Source organism: Ambystoma mexicanum, chromosome 8 (genome assembly GCF_040938575.1).
Source record: "Ambystoma mexicanum isolate Mex_15411 chromosome 8, UKY_AmexF1_1, whole genome shotgun sequence".
NCBI lineage: Eukaryota > Metazoa > Chordata > Amphibia > Caudata > Ambystomatidae > Ambystoma > Ambystoma mexicanum.
This window is the reverse complement of record NC_090929.1, coordinates 594526853-594545828: the sequence shown is the minus strand read 5'-3', so window position 1 is coordinate 594545828 and position 18976 is coordinate 594526853.

Genomic DNA, 18976 nt, shown 5'->3' with positions numbered 1-18976 from the left:
CGTAAGCGTAGACAGAGGGCAGGCGATCTCAAATATCTGGAGCGGGAAGTCAAAAACCTGATCCTGTTGTAGAATGGGAAGACATTGAAGAATTCTTCCCTGCATATGACTCAGTACCAGGAACTAGTGGGTCAAATATTAAAGATGACTTCGACACCAGAAGCATCGGGAAATGATCAATAAAATATGTGATGAAATGGGGCTAGAACCAATATCCCAAGGGAAAGACTAGCGCTTGGAAAGCACTCAGCTGTATGAGACTGAGGACGTCACCTGAAGTAGTGGGAGCAGGAGACTGTCCATGGATAGGCTAGAAATCAGTAAGAACGACGATGACGCAAGGAGTTGCATGAATTGGGAACAATCAATGTCCGACTCCGGAGAGGAGACGGAGTGCGAGACAAATGAAGAAGGGAGACGGCTCGAAAAGCGGCTCCCAAGGGACGAAACGGTGTGATGGTCAGATGCTAGCCAGTCTGCACTGAGGGCATCAGAGTCTGCCATGCAGTCTGACCGGCATGAAGGAACAGGCGATGGTCAGAGGGGTGTGTCAGCACCCGCCTATGTAGACAGGTTGAGGACATTTCCAGGCAGACGGCGATGCGGGAATGTTACCCCAGCGTTAGATAGAAGAGCTATGGGGAAAGATTTCCACTGTTAGAAAAGGGGGGAGCCAGACCACAATATATTCCATGGCCACACATGGATCGGGAAAACCTGAAAAACAAGCTTCCAATGCTGACATCAGGAGCCGGAAAGTGGATACACGAGTTAGAAGAAATGACAGGGGGTGTCACGTTAGCTATAAGGGACATTAAAGGTCTCCTGATCACCATACTTGGTGAGAGAGCAGATGAAACAGGCATGGTACCCTGGTGTAACCATAATTAGCACTACACACGACGGAGCACCATTTAATAATTGCAGAGCAGCAGTATGGAAAGCTCTATGGGTGCTTTACCCAGACACTTCTGATACGGGAGCTATAATGACTCAAAAAATGGAGGAGTCAGAAGATCCGTTGATTTATATCCAGAATTTCCAAGACACGTGGGTGCTTGAAACGCACGAATCTTGGACGAAATCTATATCTGTATTATATTACATATTGAGCCAGGGCTTACCAGAGCCAGTACAAAAACAGCTTAAGAAATTGGTAGGAGTTGAGGCTAAACTTTGGGCCGAAATACAGTTGACTATTGCACATTACTGTAGATTGTTGCAAGAAAAGAATCGAAAAAAGGAGGCAACTCGAAAGGGTGAGGAAGCGAAGCTGGTGTAAAAGAAATTATCAAAGTATGCTCTTGATGGAGCCATGCTGACTAGCCCAGCTGAACAGAACGTACAACAGGTGGCGAACCCACAGCAGAACAACCAGGGTAACATAGGATTGTACCCAAGGGGAAGGTGATTTAGAGTAAGAGGATGGCAGAGTAATCAGGGAGGTTTCCAAAGTAATCAAGGAGGCTTTCAAAACGTGCAAATGGGCAGTCCAGATATGTCAAATGGACAAATAGCCCAACCACTGCCAGTGTGTTGGCTGTGTGGAATGAAAGGGCATCTGGCACGCTCGTGCAGAAGCCAAGGTGCATGGCAAAATGTTCAAGGATTGGGAGCAGGCACGGTGAATCCGCCTGCAAAATCACAAGAGGGCGGTGCACACAATCATACAGAGCAGCAGCAAGCACCAGGCATGCAGCAAGGTGCACAACATGGGGAACTTGCCACAAGGGCAATTCCAACAGGCACCATCACAAACTTTTCAGGGCACAAACTCCGGAAGGGGAGGCAACCCTGGGAATGGAGAGAATCCACAAGTTTACAGTGGACCGAACTTATATATGAACTAGGACAGCTCACTGGGAACCCTGATGTGCTCTATCCTATCAGTGACACCAGACCCTAACAGGGAACCAAGGGTGAATGTCGTCATAGGGGGTAAAGAATATTCGTTCTTAGTTGACACGGTGCAACACGCTCTTGCATACGTGAAGACAAGTTTTTCTTGTCCGGCGAGGCCATAGATACTCAGAGTTTTACAGGAGCTCACAGTCGAGTTCCCTTTACAGTCACACTCCCAGTCTCCGTAGGAGAGTGCAAAATGAATGTACCTTTGTTGTATTCACGTCAGACTCCAGTAAACATTTTGGGTCGAGAGTTAATGACAAAATTGACTATGACAATCTTGTTCACGGAGGAGGGCATAGTATGCTCCACTCCAGGAATGAATTATTCAAACATGTGCGAAATAATCAGGGCATACTCAGGACACATAGCCATGAGGGCCGTGCCTCCAGAGCCAGAGGTCTTTGCATATGGCATGCGTGTGCTTATGGCAGGATTGCCAGGCCTCGCAGATAGATCTATGAGAACCCCTGATGAGTTTCTATTCAGACCAAGAATACCCATGCATGAAGAGGAGGGACAAGTATTTCCCTTGATGATACATGCTGCAGCAGTACGAGGGAAAGTAGCATTGGTCAAAGGATACGATGATGAAGGTAGACTATGGTGTGCGATTATCGCCATTGAAGAAGGTTATCGAGTGACTGACGTCACCGATGATGATCTGTTAGAAGAGCAACCAGACTCAGAAGAGACAAGGGTGGAAGTGAGTCTCATATTTTGGGTAAAAATGATTAAAAGAGAAGTGCCTCAGAGAATTATGTTGGCAGTGGTACGTCCGGAATACTTTGATGACGACATGGCCCAAGTGCCCGTCTCATGGACTTCAGGACCGTATGACGTAGGTCTCCTGAAGGGGGTGGGAGAAGTGAAAATTAAACTGAACCCAGGAGCAATTTTACCAAAAGAGCGACAATATCCCATGTCCAGAAAGGCGGATGAAGGGATTGCGAAGACAATTTCCGCCATGATGGATCAGGGCATCCTAGTGACGTCAGAATCACCCTGTAATACAGTGATTTATCCCGTCAAGAAATCAAAAGGAGGGTCTTGGCGTCTGATCCAAGATTTAAGAGCATTAAACGATATTCTTGAAGCCGAGTTCCCTCTAGTGCCTAATCAATCTACAATCCTATGTAACATACCCATTGAGGCAAAATATTTCACAGTGATTGACTTGAAAAATGTCTCTTTCTCAATCCCATTGCACCGTGACTCTCAAGATCTCATATCATTTACATTCAGACAAATGCGTCTGAAAAGCATGAGGTTGCCACAGGGGTACTGCGAGTCCCCGTCCATATTTAACAGAGTCCTACAGATGAACCTAAGCAATATTGTATTAGATAGTGTTGTCTTGCAGTATGTGGATGACATCCTAATCTGCAGCACCACTGAAGAGCAATGCAGGCGCGATTCTGTTAAGGTACTGACTATACTGGCTGAGAAAGGATATAAGGTCGACAAGGAAAAACTACAGTATTGTCAAAAGGAAGTGCTGTATATAGGCCAAATCATCTTGCATGAGGGAAAAAAGGTGACCCCAGAAAGGGCTGAAGCTATCATGAACACAGCAAAGCCACTCACGATAAAGCAAATGCAGAGCTTTTAGGCCTGTGCAATTATGTTAGAGCGTGGGCCTTCGATTACAGCTCGTATACCAAGCCCTTGCTCCAGGCTTTAAAGAAGGTCCAGGTGACAAAGGATAGGATTGAATGGACTAAGGCAATGGAAAAGTGGTTTACAGAACTCAAGAGAGCGATTTGTACAGCTCCCGTTCTCGGGATTCCTAATTATGCAGAGGAATTCTACCTATTCTCACACACAGATGGCAGCGTTATGACGGCAGTGTTCGCTCAAAAAAACCTTGTTAGGTATAAGCCCCTGGCGTATTACAGTGGGAACCTGGATACAGTCATGAGAGGCCACTTCCCATGCGAACAAAGCTTAGCTGCCGCATCGTTCACCATAGAGAAGGCAACAACCATTGTAATAGGATGTTCCATGACGCTATACGTCGAGCACTCATTATTTGCCATCTTAGAGAAACCAAAGGGTACGTTGACATCTCAAAGAGCTTCTGCCTATGAAGTGATCATATCTAATACATTGATCAAAATAGTTTGATGTAAAACAGTAAACCCAGCTACGTTCATAGCTGAGCAAGTCACTGAAAGAGAGCCGATACATGACTGTGCAAACTATGAAGAATTCTAAGATGAAATCCCCATGGTGAAAGAAAATGCCCTGGTGGGAAGTGAGATCATTTTTATTGACGGTTCTTCGAGAATCGACCAAGAAGACAGACAAAGATATACAGGCTTTGCCGTAATGAAACACATACCAAACGGAGAATTTCAAGTGATCATCAGTGCACGAATACCATCTCACTATTCAGCACAGGCTGCTGAATTATTGGCGTTGATACTCGCCATTGAGAATCACGCAGACCAGGAAGTTACAGTGTACAGTGAGTCCGCCTATGTGACGTCTACACTGCGCGCAGGCCTAGCACGCTGGGAAAGGAGGGGCTACCTCTGAGCGGACGGAACGCCAGTGCAACATGCAGCCTCATTGGACAGGCTGATTAAGGCACTACAGCTCCCAGTGGGCATAGCAGTCGTGAAATGCGCCGCCCACACCAAAGGGACAGATTTCGTGTCACACGGAAACCATGCAGCAGACACGGAAGCCAAGCGTATGGCATCCAAAAGTGAGATGATCATGGAAGTAGAAGTGGCATGTACCCATGAAAGAATGCTGGTGGCACAAACCACACCCGAAGCCTATAGCAATATGGTGCAGACGCAACTAATGGAGCTTCAAGGGGAGGAACCGCAGGACAAAAAGAACCTGTGGAAACATCAAGGGTGTTCTTTAAGCCCCTCTGATTGCTTGTGGGAGCAAGACAGCACTGGTAAACCAGTAATGCCTTTAGCTCTACTAAAAATAGCATTAAAGCAATTGCATTACCCATTTCACATGTCAAAAGAGAATCTAGCAGCAACGCTCGCTGAAGACTGGTTTATACCGAATTTAGCAGAGCATGTTGCATTCTTTATGGTGAACTGCATAATCTGCCAGCAATTCACCGTTGGGTACACATTAAAAGTAGTGAGAGGAGTCCTCCCCCGGCCAAATGGGCCTTTTCAGCACTTACATATCGACTATGTTGATATGGTTCAAATGTGTAACGGGTACAGGTATTTAATTGTAGTGGTGTGTCCATTCTCTAGATGGATAGAAGCAGGTCTATGTACACACCAAGACCCTACCTGTGCAGCCACATTTCTGGTGAGGAAAGTGTTCCCTAGATGGGGGGTGTGTGAGGTGATGAGATCAGACAATGGGGCTCATTTTGTAAACACAGTCTTTGAACATATAACCTTGTTGCTCTGTGTAAAGCACAAGTTCTCGTCGGTGTATCATCCGGAAGGTAATGGTTTTTGTGAGAGGCTCAACGGCTTGTTAAAAGAGAGGATATCCAAGTTGAAGCTTACACTAAAGAGGGGATGGTTGCATTGCCTTCCACTGGCATTATATGCTCTTCGGAACCAACCAGTCTCCGACCATCATTTTACGCTGCACGAGATAGTCACAGGAAGGAGAATAAATACCCCCCTTATCCCCTGAGAACGAGCTAGATGTGATGCCCAGTCAACCCGAGAGGTCCTGTGAACTGAGTTGCAGGAATCTCTGAACTGCATGACATCCAGCCTTACTGTAATTTCAGACCAACTACAGCGACGACGAAAAGGGGGCAGCGCAGCACAAAACACAGCAGGAGACGCTAAGACAGATGCAGTTCAAAGTCTACATGCTCCACTCATCTTCCCTGGAGACGCTGTGCTGGTGAAAAATCACACGAGGAAAAGTTGGGATGAGCCAAGATTCAATGGTCCTTTCATTGTGGAGGATTGCACTCCTTCAGCTGTGAAACTGCAAGGCAGGAGAGCACAGATTTTTCTCAATGACAATAAGACCTATATTGGAGAAAGCCCTCAAGCTGCACCCCACCATGAAGAAATTACAGACAATGGGGAAGAACCTCAGCACGTTCAGACGAGGTCCATGATGAGGAAGAAGGACGCATGAGCAGCAAAGCCAAGACAAAAGAACCTGTTTCAAGTTGTGGCTTAAACTGGACATTTCCTCTAAGCAAAAAAGAGGATAAGGACATAATGGACACTCTGTGCATCCTAGTTGCAGGGTGAAGAAGAAAATTGTGCGTCTAAGCCACAACACGTCTGTTGACACAAACTTGTAAATCAAATCACACTAAAGCGTTGTTGAGAAACAAAACTCAAATATACGGTGATCAAGGACTTTTGCCCTAAGGAGCTAAACGCAGCATCCTGAATCATCAAAGATCAAGACGTCACTTTGCAGCATTTATGGTGTCTCCCAGCAGAAATATCACAAGGGATGTGCTAACCTACTTCCAGTTAGTACTCGTTTCATATCCGTCACTTGTAGGCAGAGTCACCAGTGTCACAGACTTTATCCAAGATCTTGCCAACAAGAAAGTAATCTGGCAACTACTTGCTGTCATCGCGGAAGCCTTCATTGTGTTACCAGAATACAGTGATAAGGACACAAATGCTTCCACCAAAGGTGACAGTAGATGAACTCACCAATACCCTTTTCTTTCGTATCATAGAGGAGCGCCCAGGAATCGTTGGAAGAACCACTGACACTTCACGTTTATTAGAGATCCAGCAAACTCTGAACAGTTGAGCCAGTTGTGGACTAAACTAAGTTACTTAGTCGCAATCCACGCAGCAGGAAAGTGCAAGGACTGTTCACGCCAAGGGAAGGGCCTGTGATCCAGAACCCAACAAGGCAGGACAAATGTCTCTGTCACCCGAGGACAGCCGACTGGCACACAACATCCTCTTTCGTCTGGTCACTGGCTTCCCAGAAATGGTGGGGAGACCTATCGAGATTGTCGTCATCACCTTCATCAGAGATCCAGCTAATGTTGCTCATATGAGAACGCTCCCCCATGGAATCATGCTGCAAGTGGAGCTGTCCAACTTTCAGAGAGATTATATGAGGAGATTCCAATGGAACTTTTTGCCGAGGGACAGATCGAAGAGGCAGAGACAAGAACTTCACCTTTTCATTTTTTGATTTTGCTTTATTGCCATTTTTTCCATTTCTTCACATTGAACAGGTTCCAGCTTGTCCTCAGGACTGAAGCAGATTCGGGGGTTGTCTGGGAACTCACCTATTTTGAATATGTACAATGAATGTGACTCACCAAAGGTGTTAGTCTAACCTATTTTCCATAGTCTAGCAAGGGAACTGTATCCCGTATCCAGAGGCAATTGACACCCGCAAGAGGGGGGACACTTAAGAAGCACCAGACACTTTATGATACAAATCTTTCGAGAAACAACAATGGGGTAGTGAAAAGAATAAAACATTGACATTTTGTTATGATTGAGATGGGGTCCAGAACAGTAACCTGTTCTTCCCACATGCCCGAGGGGGCACCCCTGCTCCTCTGGGAGGAAGTGCTGCCGGTTGACCTACCGTACCATAATGTGGTTATGCGTTGCGTTTATCATTATCTTGCTGTCTTTAACGATCAGAACTGCATTTTTTATTGGTGCATGAAGCTTTCCAATTTCAGTGCACCCACCCGATAATGTACACATAGGTCCCACAAAAGCACCCAGACCCTATATAGTTATTCCAGTCCCGAGAAAATCTGATGGTAAGGTAAATGAACTAAAAATGAATGTAATTAGCAGTGATACATATGCACTTGAGGTAATCAATGAAGAGAAACGCTGGAGACAGGGTCAGCATGGAATGGATGAAAACATAGCACTGATCACTACACGCACGCACACACTGAATGCACCGAAACAGGGCAAGTGTCAATTGCCACAGAACCTCAAGCGAAGATGACAGAGAGCACGAGACGGCGTACCGAGCAACCAGTCCCAGTAAATAATGAAAGAGACCAAAAATAATCCAGTGAAGGACCAACTAAAGCAGACATAGCAAAAGCGCTCAAGAAGACAGAAGTGCCTACGGGAGAATTCACTGCAAGGACACAAATGTTGATAGATCATTTATTCCCGTTCATAGATAGAGCGAAGAAACTACATGAGGAACTGAAAAATAAACCCGGAGTGACTGTAGTGACAAGCACACCAGTTCCAACACAGGGAACAAGTACCAAGCCCACAATGCAGCCTTACGTTGGGATGATGACAGGTGGTTAAAGGCACTTATAGAGGGCAGGAAAAAATGCAAGAGGAGAGGAAGAGATTTGCAAAACCTCCACCTATCACATCGGTGCAGATAAAGAAACCTGATCCACCGACCAGCAGGCCCGAGAGACCCCCAGCAAGGAAAAGTCACACAGACGCATTTAGAGATGTAGTTATATCTAACTACAGAAAGACAACGAGAATCAAGAGAAGCCCACATGAAGATAACAATTACCTAAATGATTACCTGGACAGCACAGTGCATCTAGGAAGCAACATTTGGTACCAACACATGAAAGACTTCGAGAGAAGGAAATCAGAAGGAGAGTGCTTCGTTTGTCCACTTCTACTGTACAGCATGGGGAAATCCAAGATCTCCATGGCTGTAGAAATTGATGTCCCAACAGCACACTGTCTGTCACACATAGCAATGTGCAACACCAGAGGGCAGTTTATGGGGAGAGATGCCTCATTGATATGGGCGACTGAAACGGATTACCCCGATGAAGATGGCTATGTCCAGGACATTAAGACAAGAAACAGAGCTCATATTAGGAATCACGTGATCAGTTATGAGAAGCCAGAAGTTAAAGGAGCAGGAACAAGATGGGAAATAAACATGAGACTAAACGTCCAAGGAAAGTCTAAAGAAACGGCTCAAATTTGGAAGAACAGAGGCCAAATGCAGATTTGGGGAACAGTGGTTTCCCCAAACAGATGGGAAGAAGGAGTGGTGATCTGCCAAGCCTGGATGGTCCTTAGAGCCGGCCAAGAAGCAATAGAGAACTCACAGAGGTTGTGCAAACCTCTATCGCCAAAGTTGGTAAAGTTACTAACATGGGTCGAAGACAGAGGAGGACCCTTGCAGATAGTGCCACTGAAAAGTCCAAAATTATGCTTCAGGAACAATGGCATGAGGATGATGGGAGAGAATCAAAACTGTGGGCGAATCTTTGAAGCTCCAGGAATGACTCACGGAACCGCAGTAATTATGGATCATTACTGGGCATGTGGATTCAAGGCATACATAAGACTATTGAAAAACTGGGGAGTCATATGCACAGTTATGAACGTCCATGTTCCTGCCCTAGTAATCCCGAAAAAGTGTCCTGAATATTGACAGTTTTCCGAAAGGCAGATGCTCACCTGAGAAAAAGGAGATCTGTGGAACTTGTATCCCGAACGCAGAGAGAAAATTACTTTTCTGCCAAATCGGAAGAAGCATTTCATGCAATCCCATATGAACACAGGCTGTTCAGCCTCACCTCATCAGTGTTCACAACAATCATCATGCCAAGATTCCAGTTTTGAGCAAACACTAAATGGTTGCACATAACCAGATGGGAATTATTACAGACCATCAACACCACTATAAAAGGATTTAATGCGATTAAAGAAGTACTAAGAGCAATCCGATTGATGACTCTCCAGAACAGATATGTGCTTGACATGATCACAGTGATGGATGGAGGTGTTTGCGCAAAAATCGGAGAATCATGTTGCACATTTATACCTTCGCATGATGAAGAAAATGGAACTTTAACAGAAGCCATAAGTATGCTGACAAACCTACAGAACCAGATGATCGAAGAAACTAATGAAGTGGATGATGACAGCTTGTTTGGAACACTATTCTCATGGGTCCCACAATGGATGGCAGACATATTCAAATTTCTGGGAGCACTGCTATTGATGATACTACTAGGATTTTGTGTTGTCAAGATAATCATCACACAGTGCCAGAAAACTGTGAAGAAAGTCATAGGGATGAAGATCATGATTGATGTCAAACCAGGATGGAAGCCCAGAGTCCTGACTGATGAAGAAATAAGAGACTTTGTGAAGGCCGGCGAATTTGCGCCAGAAGGAACAAAGTTTGTGTATCCCAGAAAAGAAAGAAAGTATGAAGGAAAATGGATCTATTGCAGTCCAAATGGACAGTGCCAGTTTATGACCTGGAACAAAGACGAACATGTAAAAACAGCAGGAAGACTGAAAGAAGTGATAAAAATGTGGACTCCAAAGACACAATCATTTGCACCATCATGTACAAACCCAGAAGACGATGAACAAGATACAGAAGAACCAAGTAAGATGAATCCGAAGGAGGAAGCAGAAGTAGTCGATGAACCGACCAGAGGGGCGAGTGTAGAGGAGGTCCCAGATATGGCCTGCTCACCAGCCACCCATTTTGAGATACCAGGAACATACTCGCCAAGATATGTGACGTATGAGGAGCAAATAAACCAACAGAGAGCAGTGCTAGGGCTCTGCCCAGTGCCCATCAGAAGAGCAATACCTGTTGACGTGCCTATAACCAGACAACTATGGGCAGCACGGTACCCGTTGAGACAACCGTACCAGCAGTTGACACGAAATGAAGACCACCTACAAACTGTCCCCGAAGAGACCCAAAGGGCCTTAATTGAAGGTAAATGGTGAACAATACAAGGGCCCGGACAGAGGTTCAGAAGAATGAAACGTTGATCAAAAGATGTCACACAAAGACGAAATGAAAAGAGTAAGGATGTAACAGACTTTAAAGAAGAGACGATGTTGAAATATAGAGAAACATAAGCATAATGCAGGATGAAAATGTGCAACTGGCTAAACACCTGAAAATAGGCTTGGAACGCAAGAAGCTAAGAAAACAGTACTGCTTGTTAAGCTTAGTAGAAGAATAGAGCGGCAAGCGCCAACTATATATATATCTACCTCAACAAAGCACATTATACAAATGTGACTCCATTTTACAAAAGCAGAATTAAGACCAAAATGGTAGGGGTTGAACAAGCCAGGTTTCATATACCAGCACAAAGCCAGACGAAAGAGCGGAATTGAAACTCAGCATGAAGCAGCTCATGCCTGGGAATTCAAGATCACCAAAGAGAGGGAGGAGAGCGGCATCTCCAAAAGAAACAAAACTTAAGAGCATAGCAGCCAGCCAGTGAAGGTCGAGATAAGGGGGCCCAGGCAGGTGGCAAGGCTAAAGGAAGAATCAATCAAATACACAAATAGAGGGAAAATGAAGCAGTTTCATGGTGGACTGACACGTGACCAGCCAAGAGCGAAGAGGTACCCACGTCTGATGTCATCCAAAAGCAAAGGGTGCTATAACTTGTCCTGATAAGAAGCTACAGTTTCTAGGCCATCCTCAGCCAACTAATTGACACATAGCCCTAGGGTACTGATTGATGGAAGGGAGGCAGGGTGAATCGTGGGGCACACCGCATCTGGGTGTCCATTCTGCATGCTGCTAATTAAAGTGGAGATTTATGTCTAGGGGTGTAACCTACCCAATCACAATGGACCAAATAATCTAGGGTCCTACAGCTAGTAGAACCAATGAGATGTCGTACTTGTAGTGACGTCTATCACAAGTGATGTAGAGGGATGGGCATAGACGCCCACCCGATAAGAGTTATCCAATCCTCACACTCTGTTAACATATACAGATATAGCACCTATACTTAAGTTACCTTTTTTGACCAATTGAATTGCATGATAAACTTTGAGTGTAACACGTCAACAATGACGAAAATTCGCTATAACTATTGCTGTCTGAATGAAGATTTGGGGGAGTTGAATTGAGACGGGCGATTGCATCACTGTTGATTTCCATTGTTTCCCCATTTTTTGTACTTGTCATTAAACGGACTTCCCTTTGCCAAACCATTGAGTTGTCCTTATTGATTGGTGTTGGAGTAAGAGAATCCTGCACCCCATCCTCCTCAAGGTGCAGCTATCTCGTCTTAAGGTACTTGAAGGTGAGCTCTGATCCCATGGGCCTGTCAGAGGTCGCTCCGCCCTCCTGTACAATATATCATCAGGAAGTTCCTCCCTCAGATTATCATGTCTTCGGGTATACATTTGATAGGGTTTTCTCAGAGGGTATCTTCTCTCAAACACCCGTTGCGGAATTGGCACACATGCAGGTGTTAAGCATCGCACAATCTCAGGCTGCCAACATATAGGAGGTCGGGGGATGGGGATTCCTGCAGAGGCATTTAGCTGCTCCTCTACAACACCTTATGTATTTTTTTTAAAGAGATTAAAATACATTTAAACAAAAATCTTATTGTGATCACTTTTTTTATTAAATGTATTTTAATTTCTTAAAAAAATTAATTGGGTGATGTCAACCTCCAAGGAAAAACAAGCTCCCAAAATGCAAATTACTTTAGCTATTTCAAACAATGTATCATTTTATTTGGAAGATGCATGGTATGTTTGTTAAACCGTAATTATATAGTGCCTCCTTATTATTTATATTGGCCTAAGCCCTTTCACGCTTCACGGAAAACCGCGTTGCAAAGTTCAGATCTTTGGGTTAACGTCACCACCATTTTAAGATTCATCCGCCATTTTGATATTCACTCGTGTTCTACGTTCTAAAATGGTGGACTATGCTTTCTACGTGCAGCCAAGCCTTCCGACCTTTGAGTTCTGTTAATGTTTAGGTTGTCTGCGAGCTGACTGCTTCATATGAACTGCTATTCGAGTGTTGTCTGTGCTCACAAGCCTCATCCTTGTATAAACACTGAAACAATGAAAAGTAAATGACAATCGTATGTTTTAGTTGAACTACATTGTGAGAGGTTCTTGAAACAAGGTTTACTTCAGATCCGAGAACCTATACCAACATTGTATTGTCATGGAAATGTAAATTCATGTAATCCTTCGCATAATATTGTAAAATCTGTACTTGAACTAGGCACGAACTCTAGACCACGAATTATTAACATGAAGAGAGGCTGGACAATATCATAGGAAATGTATAAAAATGTTAGTATTCAGATGTCCAGAACCTCTCTCTCCTCACAGTGTCAGTTGGTACAGGCTGCAAGGTGTTGGGAGCCAGATAGATATCTGTTTTGCTTTGTAAACTGTACAGTAATAAAAGATACTTGTATCTTTTCAGCCCGCGATTGGTGTATTTCATTTGTGGTACTCAGCCTCGATATTTCTTTGTTCTTCATGTTTACAATTCAAAGACGGCCACCTTGTTTCCAGAGAGCTTCCTTAGATACATTTAGGATGGCTGCCTCCATGGAAGAGCTCACACAAAATCAAAGAGTTCAGAGATGGGCAGGAATGGGTGGGATTAGCCATAGAGATTACATTGACTAGGTGCAGGGAATGGGAGGGATTACAACTGTGTATCCCTCCTCAAATATCATCTCCATTTGAAAACATTACAGACCCTCATTGAAAGCCCATATTTGAAGCTCTTATGTTAATGACAATAGCTTTGGCTTTAAAGGTAGCGCTTTCAGTGCCACCTAATAACCCAAACTAAAAAAGCAGAAAGGAGCCATGGAAGGCGGCAGGGTAGACATTTTTGGAACATGTTTTCTTTTAAAAACAAATGGAGATTGCAATATTAGTAATATTGAATAATGATGTGTTTAAAGTGTAGATACACGTTTCCTAATATATAAAACCTCATTACCAATTTGGCGGTAAGTGGAAAAACGGCATTAATGGGATTGCCGCCTGTCTTTTTTCACTCTGTCACATCACAGGTTTGGCACTCAGGAGGAGGAACAGCCTCTAGCACTTGCATGGAGGAATGTCCACTCAATAATTGGAGCAATTTCTGCAGGCAGAATCCCACCAACAGTAAATTCTCCAATCCACAATAGAGTCCCTTAATGGAGAGTAAGAACAACTAAATCTTTCAGATCTGCTAGAAAAAGGGCCAGCAGAAAAGGTAAACAAATTTGACCAAAGCCTGGAGAGTTGTAAACAATGCCCAAAATCATGTCAAAGAACAGGTCAGTTTGGGAGGTGTGTTTACCTTCTAGCCAGAATTAACCATGTACACTTTTCTAAATTCAAGTAGCTCAAATTATAGATCATTACCAAATAAAGTAGTACCTGTTGTGACCCCACAACTAATCTGAACACCTGAATGGTGTGTTGCACTTGCTGATAAAAGGCTGCTCCTTCATAAAATAATGCAACTTACTTTCAGCCTTTTTTCTTCTACTTTTTAGTTTGGGCTATTAGGCGGCACTGTAGCGTCACCTATAAGCTGAAACTGTTGCATTAGAGTAAAGGTAGGGAGAAATGGCATATGAGGAGGAACACAAAGCTTGTAGGTGTTTTCGTTATTTGTCCACCCATTGACCGGCCATCGCCATGCTAATCCCTATAGCCATTCCCACTCAGTTCCTGCGCTTCCCTGCCCAAAACACCTCTTCATGGGAACTCTTTGAGCTTCCTTTAATCAAGCCTTTCCATCAAACTTTGCACTTGCTATGCCTGCCAGTGTTTTTTCAATACGTCTTCTGAGAGTGCATTACTTAATGGGTGTTGTAAATGCACTACTGATGTAAAAAAAATCGTCTTAACCAGGTCTGCCTTTAGTGCCTATAAGCACTGTGTGTGTCCTTCACTCAGGGCCTGTAAAAAACTACAGCAGTGCATGGCGAGTGCCTTTCCCATGCCTACACAAAAGCCCAAACTGTTGGCAATGCCAATGCTTATTTCCTTTGCTGCCTCTCTTCTGCTACAAATTTGCTGCAGTGAAAATAGAATGTTTAGTTTCGTTTTTAAGAACTCGTCATGATCCAAATAGCTATTAGTGAGAGCCCTAAACATTCTTACAAAAGAAACACCCTTTCGAAATTAGCATCCCATACATTAGGGCTGGATCGATAATGGCAATGTTAGCCAGCCTGTCAATAACAGCGCCACATGTCCTTTCTAGGTTGGCGCGATGATGTGGGTAATATTGCCTTAACACATAACCAACCCCATGTTAGGTCAACCATAATTACTCCATACAGGAGCTTGGTTAAAGTGTACATAATTAAATAACTCTAATTTTGCACAAACTGAGGTCTCGAGAAGTATAATGCAATCAAAAATTGTCATGAAAATGCGCATGCGTTCTTGTCCACATGTTTGCATTTCCATGCAATGTTCAATGTCACTGTACCTAAATAGTTTCTTAATGGCCAACTGTACCATATACATCTATTGAACATCTAAATGTTAGAATTTAGCATCTACAATGGCACATTTCTTCACATTGAGGAATACTACATCAAAGAAAAAGGCATTGCTATGGGAGTTAGTTTAGCACCTGTCCATGCAAACATGTTCATAGGACGGTGGGGCCTCATCACATACAAGAGACCAACAAACACACAATATACTCGACAAATCAAACTGTTCATGAGAAACATTGATGACCTGCTCATCGTGTGTTGTGGGACTGATGCTAGAATATGTGGATCTACTTAACATCAATAGCATCATCAACCTCAGGTTCACCAGAGAGAACACCAGCACCAAAATAATTAATTTCCTGGATGTTGAACTGGGGCAAATGAAGTCAAACTTATCAGAGAACTCTACAGAAACCCTACCAATGAAAACACAATTCTACACAAAGCCACCGGTCAGTTCCCCTCACCCAGAACCTCAATTAGAGCATCCGCTATGGGGAATTCCACTGCTTCTGGCTAGAAGTAATTGTTTGGAAGAAACAGATTTTTGAAAGGACGGCTAGATATAAACGTAACTGGTTCCTCCAGAGAGGATATGCCAAGCACATAATCAATGGAACTGTTGAAGAAATACTTATGAGAGGGAGGTGATGTTTATTGACTCCCAAAAGTAAAGGAAATGATGCTTCCAATAAACCAATAAGGTTCATCGTGAAGTACATTAAACAGGGCAACTAAACCAGACAGAGATTACAATGCACCTACCAACACTCAGACTGAACAAGGGCATTGGAAAGGCAAATAGGGGATAGCATTCAAATAACCTATGCCAAAGCTGCACAAAGAGGAAGAACTCTCACCCACGTTTACTCACAAAAAACCCTGTAGACAATTTTATAACAAGACCGGGGGAGAGAAGCCATATTTGACCAAGTATGAACATTGGCGGGCCTGATAGCATGGCGAAAAACATGGAAAAGTTAACCTATGAAGTTCCTCTCATTATAATTACAGCAGTGCAGGAACACATTGCAGTAATTCGGTTTCTGTCACATTATTACCGCATTACCCCCCAGCCATACTACCAGTGTGGTGGTGAAGTGGAGGGGTTATTTCCAGCAAAAATCCACAAATAAAGAAGCGAAATTACTGTAGCCGAATTACCACTGGTGATCATTCTGCCAAAATCCCCACAGAGTCTACAGACTCCAAAAATGGGGATTTACACCGCCCTACAACCTCTTGTAATTGAGCAATTAATCTGTGGGACCAAGTGGTGGTGACGGTAATCGAGTTTGGCTGTAATTCAGCAGATATACCACCAAACTTGTAATGAGGGCTAGAAGAGAAAGTACATGATGAATTTTACTACCCCCTCTGACTTGCAGCCACTGCAATACACTAGAATGCTTTTCATCAGATTCACAGTGTGAGAACTGAAGTTCACCTTTCCACAACCCTTGAGTAACTAATCTTGAAACACTGTGCTGAAAAACCTAATTTTTTTGGCATAGAACTTATATCTTTATCACTAAGAGGAGAAGACAGAGCACAACTCCTAAAATGTAACTAAGCATTATTTAGGGATTGGGACCAAATGCCCAAAGGAGCATAACTTTGATGTAGAACTCTATAGGGCAGGTTCTCAAAGCTTTTCTTGGCCCAAGTTAGGAGATGCGGCTGGGATGGTAATGTTTTTTTTCCTATGGTATTTCACCAAGATGGCCCTACAGGGATAATGTCCAGCCCCTCCTGAAGTGTGCAGGCCACCTTTGGGAATAAGGTGACCGAAGCATTTCAGCAATGAGCGCAAATGATAAAAGCACGTCCTCTCCACTTTTTTCATTTGCGCTCATTTTTGCGAATCTGGCCCTGTGTCTTTTTAGAATAAGCCATCCTGGTTCACGTGACATTTTCTGTATAAGGAGTTCTCTACAGAAAGTATAAGCAGTGGTTCTATTAGCTATTATTCACTTCCCTTCCTGCCATTCATTTTCTCCCCTTCTTCGCCTAGCTTGTTTTCCTTTCACATTCCCCTTTCTCCCATCCCCCATTAAAGAAATGGAAATACATTCTCCCTTTTCTCCATCTTCCCTACTACTCCTGTTTGAGGCAGATTACTATTGCATGAGGCAAGGCAACTCTTCCATATGCCCAAGAGCACGTTATCCTGCATGCCGCTTCTATTAAATGGTTGGGATCCATGATTCGCTCTGCTCTGATAACTATTTCATTCTGATTGACAGTATCCTTATAGTAACATCTTTGCCTTGTCAACCCACCTGTGTGGTTTTTTATTTGAGCTGATCCTGTTCCTCAACACACTTTGACTTCCACTTTGCTGAACTAAATGAATTCATCCATTAACAAGAACCTTTTCTCTTTGTTAACATTGAATCACTTTTCTTATGTACTGGCATTTTTAGTACAGGGAACACAAAACATTTTTTGAAATACTTTAGTACATATTTTTTCAAATCAAAGAGCATTCCTAAGGTTTAACTTTGACCATTTACTCCAATCACAATAGGAGCAGGTGTGCCAAAACATCTACAAAAACAAGTAATGCTGCCCCAAAGGCCAGCACATTGAAGCAGCTTCAATTTTCAATAATGGGCCTCATTACGAGGACAGTGGTAACCCTCGTAACAACGAATCCACCGCCTGATATCCCGATGCAAACGAGAAATTGCAAGTTCCGGCAGCCCAGGAGATCAGGTGGCGGATTTGGGAAGTCCCAAAGGACTCCATGGGAATGGGTTCACGGAAGCACTGGCACTGTTGTTAAGGCATAGTTGGAGTGTGGCAGTCTGGAAAGGGTGCTGGTACGGTGCGACCGGCCCCCTTATTTCCGGACTACCACACTTAGGGCCTCATTACGACCCTGGCGCTGATGGGTTAACGGCGCCGTAAAAGGCTGCGGCGCCGTTAACCCATTCACGCCTGATTACGAGGTCCCTTTGCGGGACCCGACCTTAACGGCTGGTCTACACCAGCCGTTAAAGTAGGGACCCACAAAGGGACCTTGGTGCTAAGTACGGTACTGCAATTTGCGGTACCGTACTTAGCGCCTTCCCCATTCCCATAGAGCCCTATGGGGCAAAAATGGGAATGGGGAAGGGCCATGGTTCAATGGGGAATTACCGCCCGCCAACCTTGGAATGGGGTGGTAATTCCCCATTGAACCATTGCGGACCCGTTACAACACCGGCACCAACCATGGTGCTAATAGCGCCATGGTTTAGCGCCGGTGTTGTAATGAGGGCCTTAGAATGAGGCCCAATGTCTCATCCAGTGGACATAACGCTGGCGAATTGACTCATGCATACAAAGTAACAGGCAGATAAAGAGGTCACCTTGAGGTATTTTTTCCATGTAATAAAGGACATAATTGGACAGTCAGAGGGGGACCTTTCATAGCAGTAGTGCATGTTTTTGCATTTGGCTCATCCCAAAGTATACTCATGTCATTCATTGGATGCCTAAACTACACATAAATGCCACCATTTGACCCTTTGACAGTGTTCAACATCATAGGCACGGCCAACTGGTACAAAGTGACTACTGCTCTGCAGTAGTAGATAGATGATTGGTGACTAAAGTGCCTACTCAACACCACACTATCACTAAATCAGCAGTGATCCCAATCATAAAGGTAAAAAGGGCACAGCCGGATAGGTACTCTACAGTAGGAGTGTGAGCTGGTACAGAAGCAATCCAAACAACAATAGTACAGTGTTACCAAAATAAAGACTGTCCAAGCAAGGCTCTATATAAAGATGAATTTTAATAAAAGAACAATGCACATAACTAATTAACACACTAATCATCCTCCTCTACAAGGGAAAACACAGAGAAATTACAGTTCCAAGTAAAGGGCACTCT